This window comes from Panthera leo, chromosome D3 (genome assembly GCF_018350215.1).
Source record: "Panthera leo isolate Ple1 chromosome D3, P.leo_Ple1_pat1.1, whole genome shotgun sequence".
NCBI classification, from domain to species: domain Eukaryota; kingdom Metazoa; phylum Chordata; class Mammalia; order Carnivora; family Felidae; genus Panthera; species Panthera leo.
Window position 1 is genome coordinate 72772489 of NC_056690.1, and position 22398 is coordinate 72794886.

The 22398-nt window shown below is 37.3% G+C and overlaps 1 long non-coding RNA gene across 1 annotated transcript in view; it reads right to left on the minus strand.

Moving 5' to 3' along the window:
* Positions 1 to 2700: 2700 nt before the first annotated feature.
* Positions 2701 to 22398, minus strand: part of LOC122203983 — a 72118-nt gene continuing 52420 nt past the window's right edge. The window contains exons 3-4 of the long non-coding RNA XR_006195422.1: positions 11669 to 11725; positions 2701 to 2814 (exon numbers count right to left, since the gene is read on the minus strand). This is a non-coding gene — a long non-coding RNA (uncharacterized LOC122203983). The remainder of the gene's footprint in view (positions 2815 to 11668; positions 11726 to 22398) is intronic.

The following is a 22398-nucleotide window of genomic DNA, read 5'->3' on the forward strand; positions in this document are numbered from 1 at the left end:
GAAGCTGTAGAGAATGGATTCTCCCCTAGCGGCTTTGGAGGGACTGCATGCCTGCCAACACCTTGATTGCAATCGCCATTTCAGACTCTGGTTTGCAGAACTGTGGGTGAATACGTTTCTGTTGTTTTAAGCCGCTAACTTTGTGGTAACTTGTTATAGTAGCCAGAAGAAACTGATATGATAGGACTGAGTAAAGCTCAGTCCACGCAAGACCATGAAGTCTAAAATGCAACAAATAAATTATTGAAAAGACAAATGCCAAGTCCAAAGAGATTAGAGGAGATACCTTGGTGGAGAAAAGGAGATGGAATCTAGAGTTTCAATGTTACCACACAGACAGGTTGGGTTTACTGTATAAAAGTATGGTGTAAATGAGGGTCCTTGACGATCGTCCAGAAGATCAGCTCACAGTTATGGTGGATTTTATGGACCTTCCAGGTTCAGCAACTGGGAAGATGAATCTGGAATGAGATCCCAGTCAAAAGCATTAACTTCAGGGTTGTTGGCCACGGGGCTTTGAATAGATGCCTAATTTCTCTGGGTTTGATTTGCTTACCCCGCAATATGGTAAAATAAAATGGAAACTTTACCCCAGTTTTCTTGCAGTTATCTAAGTGTGAGGGAAGAATTCTAGGCCAGACTTCAGAGCAAGAAACAATATTTGCTCTTCCTCTGGATTATCTTGGATCAAATTGGGACCCTCCTTGAAGCTGAAGTTATGAAAGGCGATTCCTTTCAAACTTTTTACCCTTCTCAAATGTATTTTGTAGACCAAAGGCCTCTTCATTATGAGCATGCACAGAGAAGTCAAACTGACTGAATGAACGAATCTATGGAATGAATGAATGGACTTAATTTAATTTGTTGTTTCATTGACTATGAAAAATAAAGTACTGTATAAAATTAAGAGCCAAATATTTTTTAAATAACATAATTAACATATTTATCAATGTTGGGTAGAACTCTTGTTCAATTCTATCTGATTTACATTCAATAGTAAAGTTTCCTCAATTTGAGCTTTTTCTCAATGTTTCACAAGAGTTTGACTTATGCCAATAATAAATTCAATAATATAATAAACACTAATGAAATTAAACACCTTATATGTACAACATGCTATATCAAGAACCTTTTATACTTTATCTCATTTACTATGCAAAACAACACTCTGATGTCTGAAACACTATTATTGCTACTTTATTGATGAGAAAATTGAAACTAGGGTAATGATGTATCTTGCCATAAGTCATCTATTTAGTGAAAAGCTGGGTCTTAAACACACTTCTGTCAGCTCTAAAATATGTGCTTTTTATCACCAAATTGAATAACATTCAATGGCTAGTTCTAAGAAATTCCTTAATGGAGTGTTTCATAAACTGTAGTGATTGTAAAATCTACCTGGAGCTCTTGTTAAAATAATAAATCCTAGAGCCCTGTTCTAGAGATACTGATTCAGTTGGTCTGGGTTAGGTCTGAGAGTCTGTAACTTTAACCACCTCCCCAATTGATTTCTATTCTCATATCACATATTAATAAGAACTCTGCTTCTCTCAATAGAAAATCCAATATGAACTCCTAACTTAAATTTTAAAAAAGAAAGCATATTGGCTTAGATACCTGAACAACTTAGGGTAGACTAACTTTAGACACGTCTTTATTGTCAGATTGTACCAATAGTTCCATAATTGACTTTTCTTGGTTCTGGCTGGGATATCGATCCTATAGGTCCATTCCTGAACCAAGCATTGTGATCAAGTGGATAGAATTTGCTCTTTTCTTAATACTGTTTATTTACTCCTTCTTCAAGGCCCGGGGTGGGGGGGGGGGGTGGTCAATTGAAGCCCATGAAGTGAGAGAGAATAGGGGAGGGTACAATTGATCACTATCAGAAGGAAGAAGTGGATGCTAGGTGGCAAAAATAACAAATGTACACTAGGTTTCCCTAGGTAGAATTAAAAGTTATAAGAATAGACTGTCAACTGCTTTAAGAAACTATCAAAATCATATGACTGGCAAGTTTTCCTTATCATAGCCAGGGTATCTTAATCGCTAAGGTTTTGTCCTCCAAACCTGTACATTCAGACAGATTACAACAAAACCATCAGCATGATTCATATCATCTTCATGTCTGAAGGAGATGACCTTATTGTATTATCCAATGCAGGGAGAAAGGAAATTGACCAAAATACGTCCTCTCATTTTGCAAAACAAGTCTTTCTCAACTCTTTTTTGCTTAAATAGTAAAAAAATAATAATAATCCTATAGTTTTGGAGTAAAGTTTACTGAATTCATGTTAAATTATAAAGCCAATTTTTTGGAAATTCATATCTTGGAGTTTTTTGCTTCAGTGTGAAGAAGGAAAATGTTTACTAAATTAAGATAAAATAGCTTTACTGCCTATTTGCAATTCTTGTTTAAAATTGGATATACTTTATCACTGAATATTTCCCAAAATATAACTTGATAACCATCTGGATTCAGTGCTTTCTTCCTGATACTTTTGTAGATAAATGGTTTCTTAATGACTCTTTTAATCGCAAAGGATGTATTAGACTCCAAAATTTCATGTTTAGATAACCCAAAAAGAACCCATTTGATTTCTGCAGCTTCTTTAGCTATAATTGCATTTCAAAACTTTAGGGATATCAGAGTATTTTTCTCAGAAGTTCTGAATCCCGAGAAAAACCATAGCCAATATTATTGTTCTTCATTATTGTATATATGATATATATTGCTCTCCTTCATTGTTCTCGTCTTCTTTTTGAAATGGCTGTTGTCTCATCTGTTCCTTGTTCTTCAACTCTACTTTGCACCTGTGGAGGTACAGAAAACACTGAAGAAATAATAATTTTCACATATTGAACAAAGCTATCGAATAATATTTTTCTTCAAGTCATAAAGAAAGCAGATCTAGAATACAGTTCTCTAAAGACATCTCAAGATTTCTTATATAAGACAAAATCTTACATTACTTTTCTCTATAAATGTCTTATTTTTATTACCTTTTAATTTTTTAATGTTGATTTATTTATTGAGAGAGAGAGAGACAGAGAGAGAGAACATGTGTGAGTGGGAGAGAGGCAGAGAGAGAGGGAGAGAGAGAATCCCAAAGAGGCTCTGTGCTGTCAGCACAGAGTCCGATGCAGGGCTTGAACCCCCAAACTGTGAGATCATGATTTGAGCCAAAATCAAAAGTTGGATGCTTCTTTTGGGATGAGCACTGGGTGTTGTATGGAAACCAATTTGACAATAAATTTCATACATTAAAAAAAAAAGAGTTGGATGCTTAACTGACTGAGCCAACCTGGCACCCCTCCATAAGCATCTTTTGAGATAGGCATTTAATTCAATGTTGATAAGTGTGATTTAAAGGATAGTAGCTAAGACTATGCTACAAACATGAGTTATAAATAACTATAAATATCTATGGATATGTAAAGCACCCCAGTTAAATAATTTTCCTTCCTTTCTAGCTTATATTTTAATGTTAATACTAGATGAAGGAGTGAATAGAAAGACTGTTTCAGGTGATTACTTTGAACACAGATGAACCTCAGAGTTTAAGCCACTAAAAAAAGGGCCCCTGAACATGTTTCTTTATGTGTAAAAGTTGGAAAATGACAGCTATTTGCCAGCTACTTTTGAACTTTAGATCTATAAATGTGCCCACACCTCAGAATACTCATTCCACACTTTCTAAACATCTTTCAGTTTTGCTCCTTCTGATACTGACAAATACTGCATCTTAATACAGAATTATACAAAATAATTTTATCATCCAAATATGAAAAAAGAAATGAGAAAAGTAACACTTTTCTCCTCAAAACACAAGAAGGACCATAAAATGGAATAAATAGGAAGTGACTTTGAGCTATTCTAGACCAATCTTCAAGAATGTATAAAATTTGGGTAAAATAGAGGGGTTTAGGAGTACACACACTGATGAGCACTGAGAAATGCATAGAATTGTTGAAGCATCGTATTGTACACCTAAAATTAATATAACACTATGTTAATTATACTTTAAGAAAAAATAAATTAATCTGAGGTTTAAAAAATCATTAAATTAAATTTTATGTTTATTTTTTTTAAATGTTTGTTTTTATTTTTTTTTTTATTTTGTTTATTTTTTTAAATCTATTTTTTTTTTATTTTTTAATATATGAAATTTACTGTCAAATTGGTTTCCATACTAAATGTTTGTTTTTAGAGAGAGACAGAGCATGAATAGGGGAGGGGCAGAGAGAGGGAGACACAGAATCTGAAACGGGCTCCAGGCTCTGAGCTGTCAGCACAGATTCCCATGCAGGGCTCAGACTCAAGAACTGTGAGATCATGACCTGAGCCACCTAGGTGCCCCAATGTTTATTTTTGAGAGAGAGAGAGAGAGAGAGAGAGAGAGAGAGAGAGACGCGGAGTGAGAGCTGGGGAGGGGCAGAGAGAGAGGGAGACACAGAATCCGAAGCAGACTCCAGGCTCTGAGCTGTCAAAACAGAGCCCAATGCGGAGCTCGAATCCACAAACCGCGAGATCATGACCTGAGCTAAAGTCGGACCCTTAACCTATGAGCCACCCAGGTGCCCCGAATTTAATTTAATTTATAAAAAAGAATGTCCAACATGTGATTAGAATGCTAAGGCTTCTGGTAGTCTAATGGTGTCTCTTTCAGTTTCTAGGGACTAAAGCTGAACCTGAATAAAAATGGGAAGTTTATTGGTTCATATAATCAAACTACAAAAGCATTAGCAACCACATATACAAACCAGGCACAAAAAGTGCTCCCCCAAATTAGCCATTCCAACAAGACTGGACTACATCTGCAGCTGCTATTGGACTGCACCCTTGGAGGCTTGCACCAGCTGTAGCTAACAATCTGCGGGAAGAGCTCTTTGATCTACTTTGAGGGATGTACTTTTACTCGGACCGAGCACTGTGGGCAGGTGGCCTCGTCTGGGCCAAGTGACCACACCTGTGCCTGGGGAGAAGGCCTTGTGGCTTGGCACCTGCAACCAAAGCAACATGGGCAGGCGGGGTCACTGATGAGGAGGGGAGGAAGGGGAAACCGCGTGGGTGAAGGGACAGAGAGGTGCCCTTTGTACAACACGCCCTTCCTCCAAGACAGTCCTCTTTCTAGAAGAAAGTGTTCTGGAGTAGAAAAATTCAACACTGTCCACTTCAGCATTCTACATGTTCAAGTCTAATTTAGACTAGAAAAATACCTAAATAAATTGTGAAAATAAATGAGAAAAAATCATAAAACATAGATTTGTGTGTTGAACCACACATTTAATATAAAGGAGAGAGAAAATGTTTCCATTTAGAATTTATTTTTCTGCATCATGGAAGTGACAAAGGGGTCTTAAACAGTCAGGGAAATGTGTCCGGAAGAGGTCCTTTTGTTTTTCTAGTAAATTTCCCTGTTAGGGGTTGGCATTCCCCAGAGTGTTAAGAACAATCAAATCTCATTCAAAATGAGCATCAACTGTCATGAAAGAATAAAAAATTTATTGATGCTTTGTGTTCATGAATTTTTCTTCAGTACTTGAATGGTAAATGCCAGTAGAGGAACAGTTTGATTTCAGAATTTCCAGTCATTGCATGTATGCTACTGCCAAAAGTGCTGTATTCACTATTCTAACCCCATGAGCCTTTCGACATAACATCCTTTGGGGAATTCATTCCTGATTATCCACTGTGTGCTCTGGGAGTGCTTGATTACCTGAGACAGACACTGTCCTGAATGCATGGAGCTTCTGTTTACTGGGCCCAGACTTAGAGTCATGGAAGGCATTGCATAAAATGTTACACGTAAACCGAAACTATATGATGAGTTCTGTGTTAAACGTAGCTTTATCTCGCATAGGAGACGAAAGGGATACTGAAACATGTAACTATTTGTCACTTTGGCAAATTTTCAGTACTAGGTTTGAGTTGGCTTAAGAGGAAAGCATGATAACACACATAGGGCACCATTTCTATACTCTTCATCCTCTAAATGTGGCTAAGAGAAGGGTACTTGAGACGTGGCCATTCATTTAACAAGCATTTGTTCAACCTCCAACATGAGTCCCATATATATGGCACTTATGAATGAAGCTTGGTTTATCTGATCAGGATTTCCTAGACCAAAATGCTGTTTGGTTCAAGATGGAAATAAAATATGGTGACTATTGCTGACAGTGCATTCATTCACTTAATATTTGTTGAGCAGCTTCTCTGTGTGAGGCACCACAGGAAGCAGTGGAAACACTACCGTCATCTTAGCAATCATAGTAACAGCAGTAACAGGCATTCCAGAAGCATTACATTGAGTGCCAGGTATTTCATTCAATAATTTGGGCAAGTTACTTAGCCCACCTCCCTTCTCCATAAAATGCAGCCAATAACCCCTGCTTACCAGGTGGGTTTATTGCAAGGATCTCTTAAAAAAAAAAAAAACACAAAAAAACCAACAATTTTCAAGCTATAAAATGCTATACACATCATGGGTGTGTTACTGTTATTATCAATATACCATTTTATACCTCTGAAGTATTTAATTTTTCTTCCCTTTCTTCTGCATGGTGCTTGTTCATAAAAGGTCAATCTTCTATCCCTTCGTGAACCAAAAGGTTCCCCAACCATTCTCCTCACAGTAGGTCATTCTGATCTACCAACTTTATCAGCCCCACTTAGCCTATCACACTAGTAACCTGCGTCATGGGATTTGAGTAACCATGTGCTCCAGCCTCTTGCCTTCTGTTAAGCGTATGTGTGTTACTTGGGCAGAACTTCCCTGTGGGGTCACATATACAGTGTGAAGAGGGAAAGGGCTCAGCCAACGCCAGGAAGCAAAGCAAGTAAACATAGGGCTCTGTTAAATATCTTGTTAACTTTGTTGATAGGGCCCTACTTGACCTTTCCATGGCTGTGTCTCCCTGTGCCCCCTCAGCCGACATAAAGGCTGCTGGGTCTCCCAACGACTCTGACCACCTGTGCACTGTAGGCTGGCATGTTACCAGGAGGTCTGCTGGGTACCAGAGTGGCCATTCACATGCACTAATAAGGCACATTTGAACCCAAAAAGCTACTGTGCTTTCAGCAACCCTGTGGCTATTATTAAATATAATTTTTGTTAGTAACTAAATTCAAGTTATTGCTCTTAATTGGGCAGTGCAATTAGCAATTCAAGAGCCCAAATATGGGGGCACCTGGGTGGCTTGGTCTGCTGAGCATCTGACATCGGCTCAGGTCATGATCTTATGGTTCGTGTGTTTGAGCCCCACATCAGGCTCACTGCTATCAGCCTGTCAGCACAGAACCCACTTTCGATCCTCTGTCTCCCTCTCTTTCTGCCCCTCCCCGACTCACGCTCTCTCAAAAAATAAATAACACTTAAAAAAAGAATCTAAATTTGATTTTCCTGTGAGAACTGGCATGTAGACCTTAAAAAAAGGAAATGCTTCCACTATGGAAGTTGGTATGTAGATGTGGCATTGTCTGCAATTCTGAGGTAATATATTCTGAAAACATGCATGACTTTTCTGAAAGTACTAATAGATTTCAAGATGATAGCTTTTATTTTCCCACTTATTGTTAATCAACTTTGATGAGGTATATTGCTATTCTGGGTTGAGTACTGTCCCAAAAGTAGTATCCCCCCAAAAATTTATGTCTACCCAAAACCCCAGAATATGACCTTATTTGGAAATAACGTCCTTGTAGGCATAATCAAGTTAAAGTGAAATGGGTCTTAACCCAATGGTTGGTATCCTTTTAAGAAGAGGTAAGTTTGGACACAGAGACACAGAGAGGAAAATGCCATGTATCAATGGAGCAGAATGGAGTTATGTGGCCATCAGCTAAGGAATCCCTAAGATTGCCTATGGACACTAGAGCTGTAAGAGCCAAGGAAAGATCCTTCCCTACAGCCTTCAGAGAGAGTGGGGTCCTACAACACTTTGCTTTGGAACTTCAAGCCTCCAGAACTATGAAAGAATAAATTTCTGTTGCTTTAAGCCACTCAGTTGGTGGTCCTTTGTTATGGCAGCCTTAGGAAACTAATATAATTACATAAAATAATAAGCACCAGTTTTAAGTGTACAGTCCAATGAGTTTTGACAAATATATACACCATGTAATCCCTACCAAAATAAAGATATAGAATATCTTCAGGAGCCTAAAGAGTTCTCCTTTGTCCCTTCTAAAGCTATCCCTCCAAAGCCCTCCGGACACACACCCAGCCTCAGAAAACTTCTGGCTGCATTCATGTCATTAGGTCTATTCTAGAATGTTATATCAATGGAATCACATAGTGTGTACTTTTTTCTGTCTAGCTTCTTTCATTCAGCCCAGTGGTTTTGAGGTCCATCCCTATTGCATGTCGCAGTATTTTGTTCCTTTTTATTGCTGAGTAGCATTCCATTGCATGGAAATACTACAATTTGCTTATCTATTCACCTGTTGGTAGACAATTTTGGTTCTTCCTGTCTGGACTATTATGAATAAAGCTGCTATAAATATTTGAACACAAATTTTTGGGGTGTACATGTGTTTTCATTTCTCTTAGGAAATTCAGATGTCTAGGAATCTAGGAAGATATTTCCTAGATCTCTAGGAAAATAAAATCATATGGGTCATATGGTACTTACATGTTTAATTTTATAAGAAACTGGTGAACTGTTTTCCAAAATGGATGTACTATTTTATATTGCCATCAGCAATGTCTGAGAGTTCTGGTTGTTCACCTCCTTATATATACTTGATATTGCCAGCCTCTTTAATTTGAGCCATTCCATTGGATATGTAATGGTATATCACTGTGGTTTTAATATTCATGTTTTGATGGTTGAATATCTTTTATGTGCCATTTGCACGTCTTCTGTTTTGAAGTCCCTGTCCAATCTTTTCCTCATTTATTTAATTGGGCTATCTTTTTTTATTGAGTTGTGAGTGTTCTTTATAAATTCTGCATCAAGTACTTTGTCAGAGATATATGTACAGATGGTCCCTGATTTACAATGGTTTGACTTACAGGTTTTTGGCTTTACTATGGTGTAACATGACAACAACTGACACATGGGCAACCATTCTGTATCCATACACCATTCTGTTCTTCACTTTCAGTGTTGTATTCAATACATTACATGAAATAGTCAATGCTCTAGTATAAAACAGGTTTTGTGTGAGATGATTTTTCTCAACTATAGGTGAATGTAAGTGTTCTGACCTTGTTTAAGGCAGGCTAGGCTAAGCTATGATTTTGGGTAGGCTAAATATATCATATAAATTTTCAACTTAAGATATTTTCAGTTATTGGGACATAATCCCATCATAAATCAAGAAAGATCTGTACTGGGATACTTTCTCAACATCTGGCTTTCCCTTTATTTTCTTAATTGTGTATTTCAAAAATCAAAAGATTTAAATTTTGATAAAACTAATTTATCAATGCTTTTCATTTATTGTTTATGCATTTCATGTTCTGTGAGGTAATAGAAAATATATATATATATATTAATCATTATTCCCAGTAATAATGGGAATAAAATGGGAAATAAAATTATTTCCCGGCACAAAGCTTCTGAAACGCTTGGAATTTCCTAATAAGAGCACTGGGAGGATCTTTTGTTGTAATATTTAGTCTTTGCTTCCAGTTTCTTTCACAGAACTCCTGAAGCCCTTATAATTTCCTGGGTGATAAGAGTGTCTTTTGCTCTAATGTGGTATCTCTGAGTAGGCTCCTGGACAGCTCCTGGGTAAGTGTTGGTCACCAGAAGACCAAGCCACCATTAGAAGTGTAGAATTTTCAACCCCATGCCTTTTTATCTTAAGAAGGAAGAAAGGCTGAAATGGAATTAATGATTGATCCCACCTGGTGATGAAGCCTCCATAAAAATCACAAAAGTACAGGGTTTAGAAAGCTTCTGGGTACACGTGGAGGTGCTGGAGAGGCGAGTAGCTGGAGTGAGAATCTCTGTGCCCCTTCCCAAGTACCTTGCCCTACGCATCTCTTCTGTTTAAATGTTCATCTGTATGTATCCTTTATATCCTTTTATAATAAACCAGTACACACCAATAAATTGTTTTCCTGAGTTCTGTGTGCTGCTCTAGAAAATTAATTGAACCAGGAGAGGGTTGTTGGGACCTCTAGCTTCTAGCCAGTCGGAAGCAGAGGTGACAGTCTGGACTTGTGACTTGCATCTGATGAGGATGAGGGTGAGGGTGGTCTTGTGGGACTGAGCCCTTAACCTGGAGATCTGGTGCTATCTCCAAGTAGATGGTGTCAGAATTGAGTCAAATTGTAGGACACTCAGCTGGTGTCATGCAGAATTGCTTGGTATGGCATAAACCCACATCCATGTGGTGAACAGAAGTGTCAGAAGTATTATGTGTAAAAATAAAGGAGAGACACACAAGAGGTAGGGACTGAGGTTTTGTCTAATTCAAGAGGGGAAAATTAGGTAGTGTTCTCTTTTTTTATGCTTATTTATTTTTGAGAGCAAGAACATGCATGTGAGTGGGGGAGGGGCAGAGAAAGAGGGGGACTGAGGATCCGAAGCAGGCTCCCTGCTGTCTCCAAGCCCAAGGTGGCCCTAGAACACAAGATCCTGAACCTGAGCCCACGTTGGATACTGTCTGAGCCACCCAGGCACACACACACCCCCACCTCCAGTAGTGTTTCTAATACATGCCCTAAGAAAATTTTTCTACCCCAAGGCTATTAAGCCCTGTTTTCTTCTAAAAGTTTCATAGTTTTAGCTTTATATTTAGTTCTATGATCCACTTAAATTTATTTTTTATGTGTGGTATGAGTTATGTTCAAGATTTGCTTTTTTTTCCATATGGATATTCAATTCTTAAAGCAACACTTACCTTAAAAATATACTTTCTTCATTAATTAACCTTGATACCTTTGTTAAGAAATCAATCCACTACATATGTGCAGGCCATTTTGGACTCTCTATTCTGTGTCAGTGGTCAGGATATCTTTCTTCTTTTTTTTTTTTTTTAATGTAATTGGTCTTGACAATGAACATGTTAAAATGACCCTCCTTTATTTGTATGCTCATCAATTCTACAAATATTTAAGAACCACCTTATATTCAAGGCATTATATCAGGCTCTCTGAAGTATATAAACCTGATTAAGATGATATCACAGTTCTTGAGAATGGTATACTTTTAGAACAGAGTCCAGAATACAGGTATTGATGATTATATTTATGTGGGGTTGGGGCTGGTGGTGTCAGGAAATGGGTTTATGATCCATTGAAACTTTATTCACAATCTGCTATATGTGTGCCTGAGTGCCTTTTGTTAGATTTTTAAAGGAGTGGGGGAAACTGTACCCAGAAGAACAACCTATCCTGAAATAAATCTACTGCAAAGCATCAAAAAAATGTTGCTGTCATGTCTCTCAAGAAGCATAATGGCAGAATTAGGAAAAGCAGAATTATGAATGGCAGAAAACCAGTTAATGTGTTGTTTTTTTTCTTTAAAAAATCAGTTCACTGACTAAAATATATATATATATATATATATATATATATATATATATATATATATATATATTTGCCATTTTATGGACTTTAAACAAAAGGTTTTTCACTTATAGACAGGTAATCTGATTTCATTTCTTTTAAATAATTCTATAGATGAGAAGTTTCTAGTCAACGTACACACTTACCTGTCTTCTCTGGCTCATGACGTATTTTTTCTGAGCTAATCTTATGTTGACATATTTCTGAAACATAAAAGGAAACCAACCTAAATTCTCATGTCAAAAACAAACCCACAATATGGGTACTTAATTGATGTCGAGAGAAAATTAGCAGTAACAAGTTCAACATTATTTACCTAAGAAACAAAAAGCATAGAAGCTACAGTGCAAGACAGCAATCTCTCTTTCATCTCATTGTGGTGCAGATCAAAACAGGGTATCATTAGGGACTAATTTGCCACAGGACACACATGAGTGTAACAAACACCTGCATGCTTGTGGAAATATCTACATAAAAATACTAGTATGGGAGAGAATAGAAAGTTTATTCTATGAGAGAAAAATAATGTAGAATTAGGTAGTTATTCTGGCTTCTGTGCCTAAATGGTATTGACTATCCTCTGGTTAAAATCTCCTTTTCCATATTCTTCTCACGAGGCACTATTTCAGTTTTCTGACAATTACATTAAGCAGTATTGTAAATCTTGTGTTTCCCTACCTATTAAACTGGGTGCCATCCCTGTTCTACTGCCTCAAAATGATTTTCATCTTTCCACTAGTTAATGTATAGAATCTACATAATTTTGGAGTGTATCTGGCATGAGGAAGGTCCTAAACCATACCTTTGTAACTGAGATATCCTTCCTTGTCTATGGAGGAATTCTTAGAGATTACAAAGAAAATAAAATGTGTCTTCTGAGAACAAATATTACCTAATCTATGGGGACGTTTTCTTACTACTCTTCCTTCTTCTAATAACATTCCTCTTTCTACTTCTGCACCTTCTGATACCATGTGATGAGATGTATATCTGTTTTGAAGTGGCAAGACAGGATTTGGAAACATGATAATAATTTGGGCTGAAGTGAGAGGGCTCCTAATGTAGCAATTAAGTTTTTTTTTTTCTGTGTTAATGAAGACTTTTGAGATGGGTGTGAGCTCTCACTCTATGAACGTCCCTACATGGGGTAATAATTACAATACTCCAAAATAACTATTATTGATTGTTTTGTGATGTCTATAAGTAGTCCCAAGGCTCCCAAGGGCCATTACAACCCTAAGTCCTTGTGTTATTAAGAGAAATTAATCAAAACATTCACCCACGGTCAGTTCTGAATATAGTTAAACATTTTATTTCTCCCTAAAAACATGAATAAGGTTTTTTTTTGAGAAGAAAAAAATGCATATGCATATGACCTAAGTATATTCTATATATAGAAAAAATTCACTGATTGAAATCACTGGGAAGAAACCATCATGATTAGTATAAAACCAAAGCAGTTATGTAATGTTTTTAAAAAAGTGCAGGTTAATGACTTTTAAGTAAATATAGTAACTTGAAGAAGGTTAACAAATTGTTGTCAAGCAGAATTCTTTGATGATCGGCCTAATGAATGGATAATAAATAGACTACTTTCAAAGGAGCACAGCAATTATATGTATGTTAATGGTACTTCTAAAGTCCTTTAAATCAGCCAGTCCTACAAAATAGGCTAAACATTTGCCCTACAATCTTAATTGTACAATTAATTTGCTTAGATATCATTTGATTTTAAATGCACACATAGCATAAAAGTGAATTCTGTATAATTTAAATAAATTCTCTACACCAATACCCAATAGGTCCAGGTTTCATAATGGTCAGAATTAAGGAGGTTCATGGTGATTCTGACTATTGTTGATATTTCCACATAAGTTGTATGAAGACAGTTTCTATAGATAGCTGTCAATCTGGAAAAGATGACAAAGTTTCACCCTTTCGGAGCTACCATTTCTTTGGAATACACATTTTTACATGTGGCCAAATAACAAATTAAATTGACAGATAAGATAGTAGAGTAGAATTGAGGTTTGGAAACAGGCAGACACCAGCATAGTACCAAGAAGCTCTGAGATCATAAGCCGGGTATTTAACTTCCATAAGCCTTAGTTTCCTCATCTACAATATGGAAACCACCATGCAGAAATGTTTACACAGGATGAAAAGAGATGATTATAAAGCTCCTAGCATGATAAGTAGCAGATAATAGATAGTAAATGATAGCTAATGCTCTTAAATTGTTGGTTTTGTGGTTGTACTATGGAATAAGAAAAAACAAAAACAAACAAAAGAAAAAGAACTCTGATGCCAAAGTTCTTCCAGCCATGAAGCCATGAAGCCATGCCTTCCCTGCCAGGCAGAGGCATTGAACACTTCTAACATGCAGTTCTAACGTTTGCTCTAAAATAGGAAAGAAATTATGTGGAATATACAAATTTGTCAAGCCACGCACATGAATAAAAATGAAAATTTTATGCAAGTTATTAGAAAAATAATACATGAAACGGCTGAGAAACTGCAGAGCGACCAGGCCTGAACAAACTCCCCACCCTTGAAGCCAGTCAGATTTCAGAAGATAGTAACAAGCACTATCTTGTTGTCATCTTTATCTCTGAGCTGATTTACTCAAACAAAATTCACATCATTTGGCTACATGAATGTCTGAAATGAATAAAATTTATTAGCGCTGAGGAGAAATGCCATCTTTTTGTATATAAAATATAATATCCTCTCTTGACCAATAAAACACCAACCCAAGATAAATTTATTAGGAAACCACCATTTTAAATTCAGGCTAAAGCTTTAGCACATGCTATTTATCACTAGTTAGTTTATTCTCACATCATATCTCTCTGTGTTTAAATGTGATATAATAGAAAATGCTTTCATTAATCCCTTCTGACATACTCCAGTAAAATTCCCAAGGTCTTAGAAACACAGAGAGAAAAGTGGTAGTTTGGAACTCATTCTCAGATCTATCCTTGGATCATCCTTTAGAGATAATGTCAGGGAAATGCAACGTTTGTGCAGGATAATGGTTACCTCCTGTTACAGTAATACTGAAATAGAGAATTTTTTCAAATCAAAAAAGGGAAAGCAGTGATGTTTATTTTCAAAGTGGAAATCATGTTTGTCTAGAATATTCTCTCTACCACTCACACTTCATTTCTTTTTCATAAATTCCATGGATAGTTGAACAAAAAAGTTTTCTCTTCCAACTTGATCTCTTGGAATCACCATTTGTTTGATTCATGAAGGAGTTAATCAAATTTGGTACAACACTGAGGAATATAATTACACCTGAAATTTACCTTAAGGCTTGGTCCACGGTTTAGACATCTGTGATGATCTTTTTCATGTATCAGCCTGGCTAGGCTGCAGTCCCCAGTCATTCAGCCCCCACTCATTCAACTGAGCACTAATCCAGGGATTGCTGTAAAGGTATTCTGTAGATAGGATTACACTCTGTTAAGGGTGAACCTGACTCAATCAATTGAAAAGTCTTAAAAGCCAAGCCGAGGCCTCTCTGGAAAGGAAACAAATTGGGCCTGTGGACAGCACCTTCAACCTGTGCCTGAGAATTCCAGCCTGTTCTTGATGGCCTAACCTACCAATTTCCAACTTGCCCAGCCAGCCCCACAGTCGTGTAAGCCAATTCATTGCAATAAATCTCTTAATATATATCTCCTACTGATTCTGCTTCTCTGATTGAATGCTGACTGATCCCATATCTTTTTTAAAAATCCCTATTTAAAAATCAAACTTGAGGTTGGTCCAGTTTATTACACTAATATGGGGCCTGAAGTATAAAAAACCGCTTATTTAGCATACTTTGAAAAAAAAAAATCTTAGAAATGATTGATTACCTGCAATCTGCTGAATATTTAAATCTATTAAATTCAGTATTTCTGAATCCAGCCAACTAACATATTTCTCTAATTATGGGAAAAATGTGACCTTATGAAGATAGATGAAACCTTCTTTTTTTTAACCACGGTTATGTCTGTTAATGCCTAGGAGATAGTAACCTGATACATAAACTTTCTAACTATGTGGTTGTTATAGCCCTCTGATTTAACCAAAATATTGAGGTTTAAGCTCAGACTCCATTATTTGATACCCTTTGGTAGCATGAATAGATCAGTTAATAAATGTGGGGTATATTTATAATTGTAAACTGAGAAAAGAAATTCAGGTGACCCATCGCCACTGACATACTAGGCTTCCTTTAGGCAGGACCGGTTCCAGTATTTACAAATCATTCTAATTTCTGTAATTATTAGCTTGAAGCTGGAAGGGAATAGTAATCACTTAACAGTACAAGAGTTTTTGAATTTTTAAAAATCAACACTAAATTTCCATGGCTGATTTTCTTTCTGATTGTAGCAAGACATCCCCCCAAGAATGAAAGCGTATTACACTGCTATCTGACAAAGCTCATCTGTCCACTATGGCCCCACAAGGTAAGCAGATCTTTAGATGGTCCCATTAATACTGATGGTCTGTGTCTATGTAAACAAGTGTATTTTCCTTCATTTTCACCCCTCATCTAGAATTTGGCCAGTGAGCTTTTTTACTCTCTTTCATTTTGTTACTTAAATCTTGAGAACCTGGCTTGTTTGAATGTTGCACCTGCAGCGCCTTGAAAGCGAATGTTTCAAATGTTAAAGGAGATTGATGAAACTGGAATAGGCAATTCAGGCTTGAAAACATAAAAAGAGGCCAAAGAAGTAGAGAGAATATGCCAATTGCCTTCCTACCTCATTAGTATTTCTTGTCTGTTGAAGGCAAATAGTAGCTAAACTCTGAAGCAAGGTGGAACAAGCAGAAAATTAGATTTCTGTTACTGTTTCTTCCATCAACACTAATTATATGTCGATTCAAAAATAAGACATATTTTAATTGGTCTTTAGAGACTATAAGGAAACTAAAGCATATTTACTTTTAATAAGTAATTTTAATTTTCTTACATTACAATTCATTGCAGAGACCAAAGCTTAGCTAACTTTGTTGAAATTCATAGATTTAGAGAAAGAGAACCTCTTAAGCAAATATATACCTATGTCAGAGAATATTGGGTTATAAGCAAAAGAAACACACACCATCATAAGCAAAAAGATGTCTTCATTATAAGGGTATTCAAATACATCAGGGATCCCAGGTACATCATAAAACCCAGAAGCAGAAGGAGTCCAAAGCCTAGCCAATCTCTGTCACCAGGTAGAGCCGATGGAATTACTATTCTGTCTTGCTCTACGTGTCTTCTTTTCTTCATCAGCAGAGCACCATTCCTTGTGTCTACCTGTGTGACATGATCATCATTGTCTTGCTTTACACAACCTTTCAGTTTAAAATGCCAACAGATTCTAGCCAGAATCTCTGAATCCCAATTTTAAATTGCTTTGTAAATAAATTATCTGATTGGCCCACTTTGGGTCCAAATCTACCTCTAGTTGAGTCCACTTCAATGTGTAGGTTTGGCTGGAAAGGGCAGGGGCCATGACTCAGGATTTTCCAAGAATAAACCACAGAAAAGAATGTGGAAAGAGTAGTTTTCAGAGAAAAACATGCGAGCTAGATGGGTAACCCAAAAGATTCTATCCAATAGAAGTATGAATAAAATCATAATCACTGAATTTGGGAAACCATATGTCCTGCTCTCCTAAGAAATTTATAATTTACACCTGTTGCTCTAGCGTAATGATAAATAGTATTCTCTTTCACTCAATACTACCACAGTTTGGGTGATAAACATAGGTGTGGCAGATATTTACCAAATCAAATAAATCCCTCTTTATTAGAAGAGAATGATATTGTTGATAAACTGGTTAAGTAGACCGATATGTAACATGACTCCTTCCCATTGCAACTGTATGTAAATAAATCATTAAATACATAAAGTGATCTTATAGCAGTGACTTGAAAGTCAGTAGAGCTGCCATAAATGACACTGAGAAATATGTCAGAGTTACAGAAATATGAGGTTTCAGAGAGAAAATGGACTCCAACTATCAGAATACTTAGGAAAGAAATCTCACTGTGAAGAATCTGTTGACATCAAGGCCTGCTGTCCTTTCTGGGCCTGGGCATCCTGCAGAGGCTCTTGGGAGAAGTGGTCAAAGAGCTGGTGAGAAACATGAGCATGTTCACCTCTACTGAGTGGAGAAAAAAATGTTTCAAATGCACTTATTTCACCTGATCCATTCATTTCTACAATGGTGTTTATGAGACTTTCTTATAAATTCACAGAGATATTCAGTTCCCCCAATATATATGGGACTCGCGGGAGTTCTTTCTTGCATTTTTTCCTAATTACAGAATATACTCTGCCACCAATTGAATTGCTCACGTTAAGAAGTTCAACCACCTTCTTTACTGAAAGCAATCTTTCCTTGAAAAGGTATTGAGTCGGGGCGCCTGGGTGGCGCAGTCGGTTAAGCGTCCGACTTCAGCCAGGTCACGATCTCGCGGTCCGTGAGTTCGAGCCCCGCGTCAGGCTCTGGGCTGATGGCTTGGAGCCTGGAGCCTGTTTCCGATTCTGTGTCTCCCTCTCTCTCTGCCCCTCCCCCGTTCATGCTCTGTCTCTCTCTGTCCCAAAAAATAAGTAAAAAACATTGAAAAAAAAATTAAAAAAAAAAAAGAAAGAAAAGGTATTGAGTCATCACGAATAACAGTGAAGTCACAGCATTTAGTACTAAATGTTAAAAGTGAGTAATTTGGGCTCAATTTGTTTTTAATACAAAGAAATAAAAAAATTGCATAGGTTCACTACAAATTTACATTTTGATTCCAGCATAGATGTCAAATAAGAATTATTCTGGACCCCTTGAGCTGGGTATCATTGCTGTCTGATGAGAAGAGAAGTCCTAGTAAGGTTTATGTTTGTGTGTACTTAACAAACAGAAATAAACTTTCTTTTTTTTAAATTTTTTTAACGTTTATTTATTTTTGAGACAGAAAGAGACAGAGCATGAACAGGGGAAGGGCAGAGAGAGAGGGAGACACAGAATCTGAAGCAGGCTTCAGGCTCTGAGCTGTCAGCACAGAGCCCGACGCGGAGCTCGAACTCACGGACCGTGAGATCATGACCTGAGCCGAAGTCGGACGCTTAACCGGCCGAGCCACCCGGGCGCCCCAGAAATAAACTTTCAATAATTAAAGGTAATGAATACATGCGGTCCCTCTGAGACACACAGAGGGAAAGGAGGGAGAGAATCTTAAGCAGGCTCCATCTCATGACCTCCTGAAATCACTACCTGAGCCAAAATCAAGAGTTGGTGGCTTAACCAGAGGAGCCACCCAGATGCCCCAACTCTGCATTCTTAAGTCAGTTTAGACAAGAGATCCTAGGGGGACATTAGTACTGATTATCATAGCATAATTAGTCTTTGGGAAGTCCTAGGGAACTAGTCCTGACCATCGTCCTCAAAACTGTCTTATGTCATTATTTTCTTTCTCCTTTTATGCGCTCAGTCTCCAACTTTCTTCTGTCTTTGTTAGTCTCCTTGAGAGGAAACAAGGGGCTACATTTCCGTGGTCAGAAGCCATAGACTTAGAAAGACTTCTCTACAATGTATGTGGATGAGAAAACTGCTAGAGTAGAAACATACCACACTTGGAAAGAGCTCTATGTGTCACTCAGAACTCTTGGCTCCAAGTGACATCAACTTAAATTGTTACATAGAAGAGAAAATATATTTGAAGGATTTATATGTAATATACTAGAGGTATGTTTTGTGACAGCACGGTTAGTTACCTCAACATCTACTGAAATCCAGGACTTAACTGCTGAAAAATTCTCATCTCTTTTGTCTCCACAGATCAACCTTATATTCTCATGTTGCAAACTGGTTTCCTTCATGTGCTAGAGAATATGATGACTGACAGTTCCCAAATATGACTTCCCACAGTGCTCATCACCTGAGAGGAACTGATTTATATTCTCTTCATATTCCCAAGCTCAAATATTCCAAGGAGCAACTATGACTGGTCCTATTGTATCAGATACTTACCTTTGCACCATCAACAATGGCCTAATATGAAGGCTGCAAGAACGCAGCATCCACCATTTTGTCCACCATGATTGGGTTAGAAGATGAGACACTGGGAATATTTACTCAAAAAATTCTCTGCTGGTCTTTGGCAGGTGCACTGAACAAATACAATTATACAAGGCCCTATAGCACAGAAAAATTAAAAATAATCTTGAAATACAAGTCAAAGTTAGAAAATAAGAGAGAACATATCACCAATTCCTGAGTGAAATGTGTGATAGAGCCTAATGCATTCAATCAGTAGGGAATTCATTCACTGGCCTGGAAAACTGGAGACAAGCATCTCTGGAGTCAGTAGGATGGAATAATAGGTTAGCTTAGAGGTTTTGAAGATTCTCCAAGTGACAGACAATGTCAAAACAGACACTTAAGGCCCCACTCAGCACATGCATTCCTTGGTTTTTCCTATTAAAATCATTCTTGTGAACAAATGAATCAATAAGAAATGTATTTCAGGCATAAAGTGTTTTTCAGACATAAAAATTGATACTAGCCTATGTAGGTGCAAATACTTGAACATATAAATGGGAGGTACCACCCATGATCCTCTGCTCTCCAGGGCATCCCACAGTCATAAGTAGTTATTTGCAGGTTCTACAACAAAATTTATCTTCATATTCCTCTCTCCCCTTACTACCTCCAAGACTCTCTCTCTCTCTCCTCTTCCAGACAAACAGAATGTTTGTCTGAATTGCAAATGGTGGGATTTTAGGCACTGTAGGTGGTATATTATCAGGCATTTCAAATATTGAAGGATGGCCCTACTAATGAGGGATTCACAGGTTAAAAGAAAGAATCACTTTGAAGAAGCCCAGAGGAATTCCAGGTTTCAAAGCTGCATTTTTTCACTCTGTGTAAAATCATTAGCCCCCATGAACAGGAACTTAAAATTATAAGACACCAGGAGATAATGGAGGTTTCTAATTTACTGAATTCAAATGGTCTAGGTTATTTCTATGGTATTATACTGCAGTTAATAAGGTGAAACAAAAGATCACTTAATCCATGAATTTCTAAAGATCTCAAGTTAGCTAAGCCTCCTTTTTAACCATAACTTAGATATTTCAGGATCCCTGCTGAGAAATAGATAATGTCTGTGTCTTACTAAATATCTTAGAGTCATTGCTCAGATAGTAGGCATTTTGATATAAATATTCATTTTTTTTATCCATAAAGAGATATTCCTAATTATGTCAATTATTTAATTTGTTCCTAGAGTAGGTCAGAACACTTTCACAGGCTAGGTTTTTTTGATGCAAAAATATCCATTGCATACACACACACACACAAACGCACACACACCACACACACACACACCATCAGGTAGCAATGTCTTTATGACATCTGTTGATATGGTAACCTCTGTCTGCTTCAGTTTTTTAGATTTCCTGTAGGACCCTTGGTATCATAAAACATCCTGTCAATATTAAGATTGTCCTTAGATGTTTAAATCCCTCACATAGGAAAGATAGATACAAGAGAGAGAGAACTATATATGTTTGCCTCCTTTTCATCAAAATCACAAGACTTCTTTGAAAGTCTGTGGTGAAATTATATTCTTGTCCACTAAGAATTTGTCTAATGGTTGCAGTTATGGTGGAAATCCACTAGGTGGCAAATGGCAAAATTACATGAATCTAGACAACAAAAGGGTCTTCCTTCCTTTGAGAGCTTCTTTCTTTTCATTATAAAAATAAACATCAGCAAAAACAACTTAGCCTAGGACTGCCTGGATGGGTGGGACCGTAAGACGTTGGCTGGTCCTTGCAATGGTCAGACTTTGGCCCTAAACCATTCCAGGAATGTATTCCAAAGGTTCTCAGGTGAGGTCATCTCAGTAACATAAACCAGAGTTTTGAACAACTCCTTCATACAGAATGATTGGAAAGGGTATGGTGACAGCATCCGGAATGTTAGAAAATGACTTAAGTTGGTATCTGGAAGGCTCAAGAGTGGGTTAGGTAGTGAAGAATAGAATATAGAAATCTCCAGCCCCTGGGAAAGCATTGCTTAAAATCTCTAGAAAAGATGGTTCCTCGAAAATCCCATTTCTGTGTTAAATCATTCTCATTTGAGCATTTATCTTCATAACTAATTTAAAATCTAATTACAGCTTAAGCCTCTATCCCTCCTCCTTTCCCCCATTTCCTTGAAGTCTTTGAAAAATAATCTCTTTTTTATTTATTTTTTTAATGTTTATTTTTGAAAGAGAGACAGACAGAACAAGAGCAGGGGAGGAACAGAGAGAGAGGGAGACACCAAATCCCAAGCAGGTCCAGGCTCTGAGCTGTCAGCACGGAGCCCGATGCAGGGCTCAAACTCACGAACTTCAAAATCTGGACCTAAGCCAAAGTAGGTCATTCAACCGACTGAGCCACCCAGGCGCCCCGAAAAATAATCTCTTTAAAAATTATTTACAAGCGGGGCTCCTAGGTGGCTCAGTGTGGCTCAAGTCATGATCTCATGGTTCCATGAGTTTGAGCCCCTCGTGGGGCTCTGTGCTGAAAGCTCAGAGCCTGGAGCCTGCTTCAGATTCTGCGTCTTCCTCTCTCTCTGCACCTCCCCTGCTCACGCTCTGTCTCTGTCTCTCAAAAATAAATGAATGTTAAAAAATTATTCACAAGGATCTTGGTAGAACACCTAGCATGCCACTTTACATATCAGATGCATTAACTTAGTCATATTTTATGTATATAATTTTAGGGGCCAGAGAAATGATTCTACACATCTCTGTAAATCACTTATAATTTAAATCATAGTCTAAATAATTTTACTATTATTCAAGATTCTTTTTGAATATGTTTAATTTTAGCTTCAAAAAA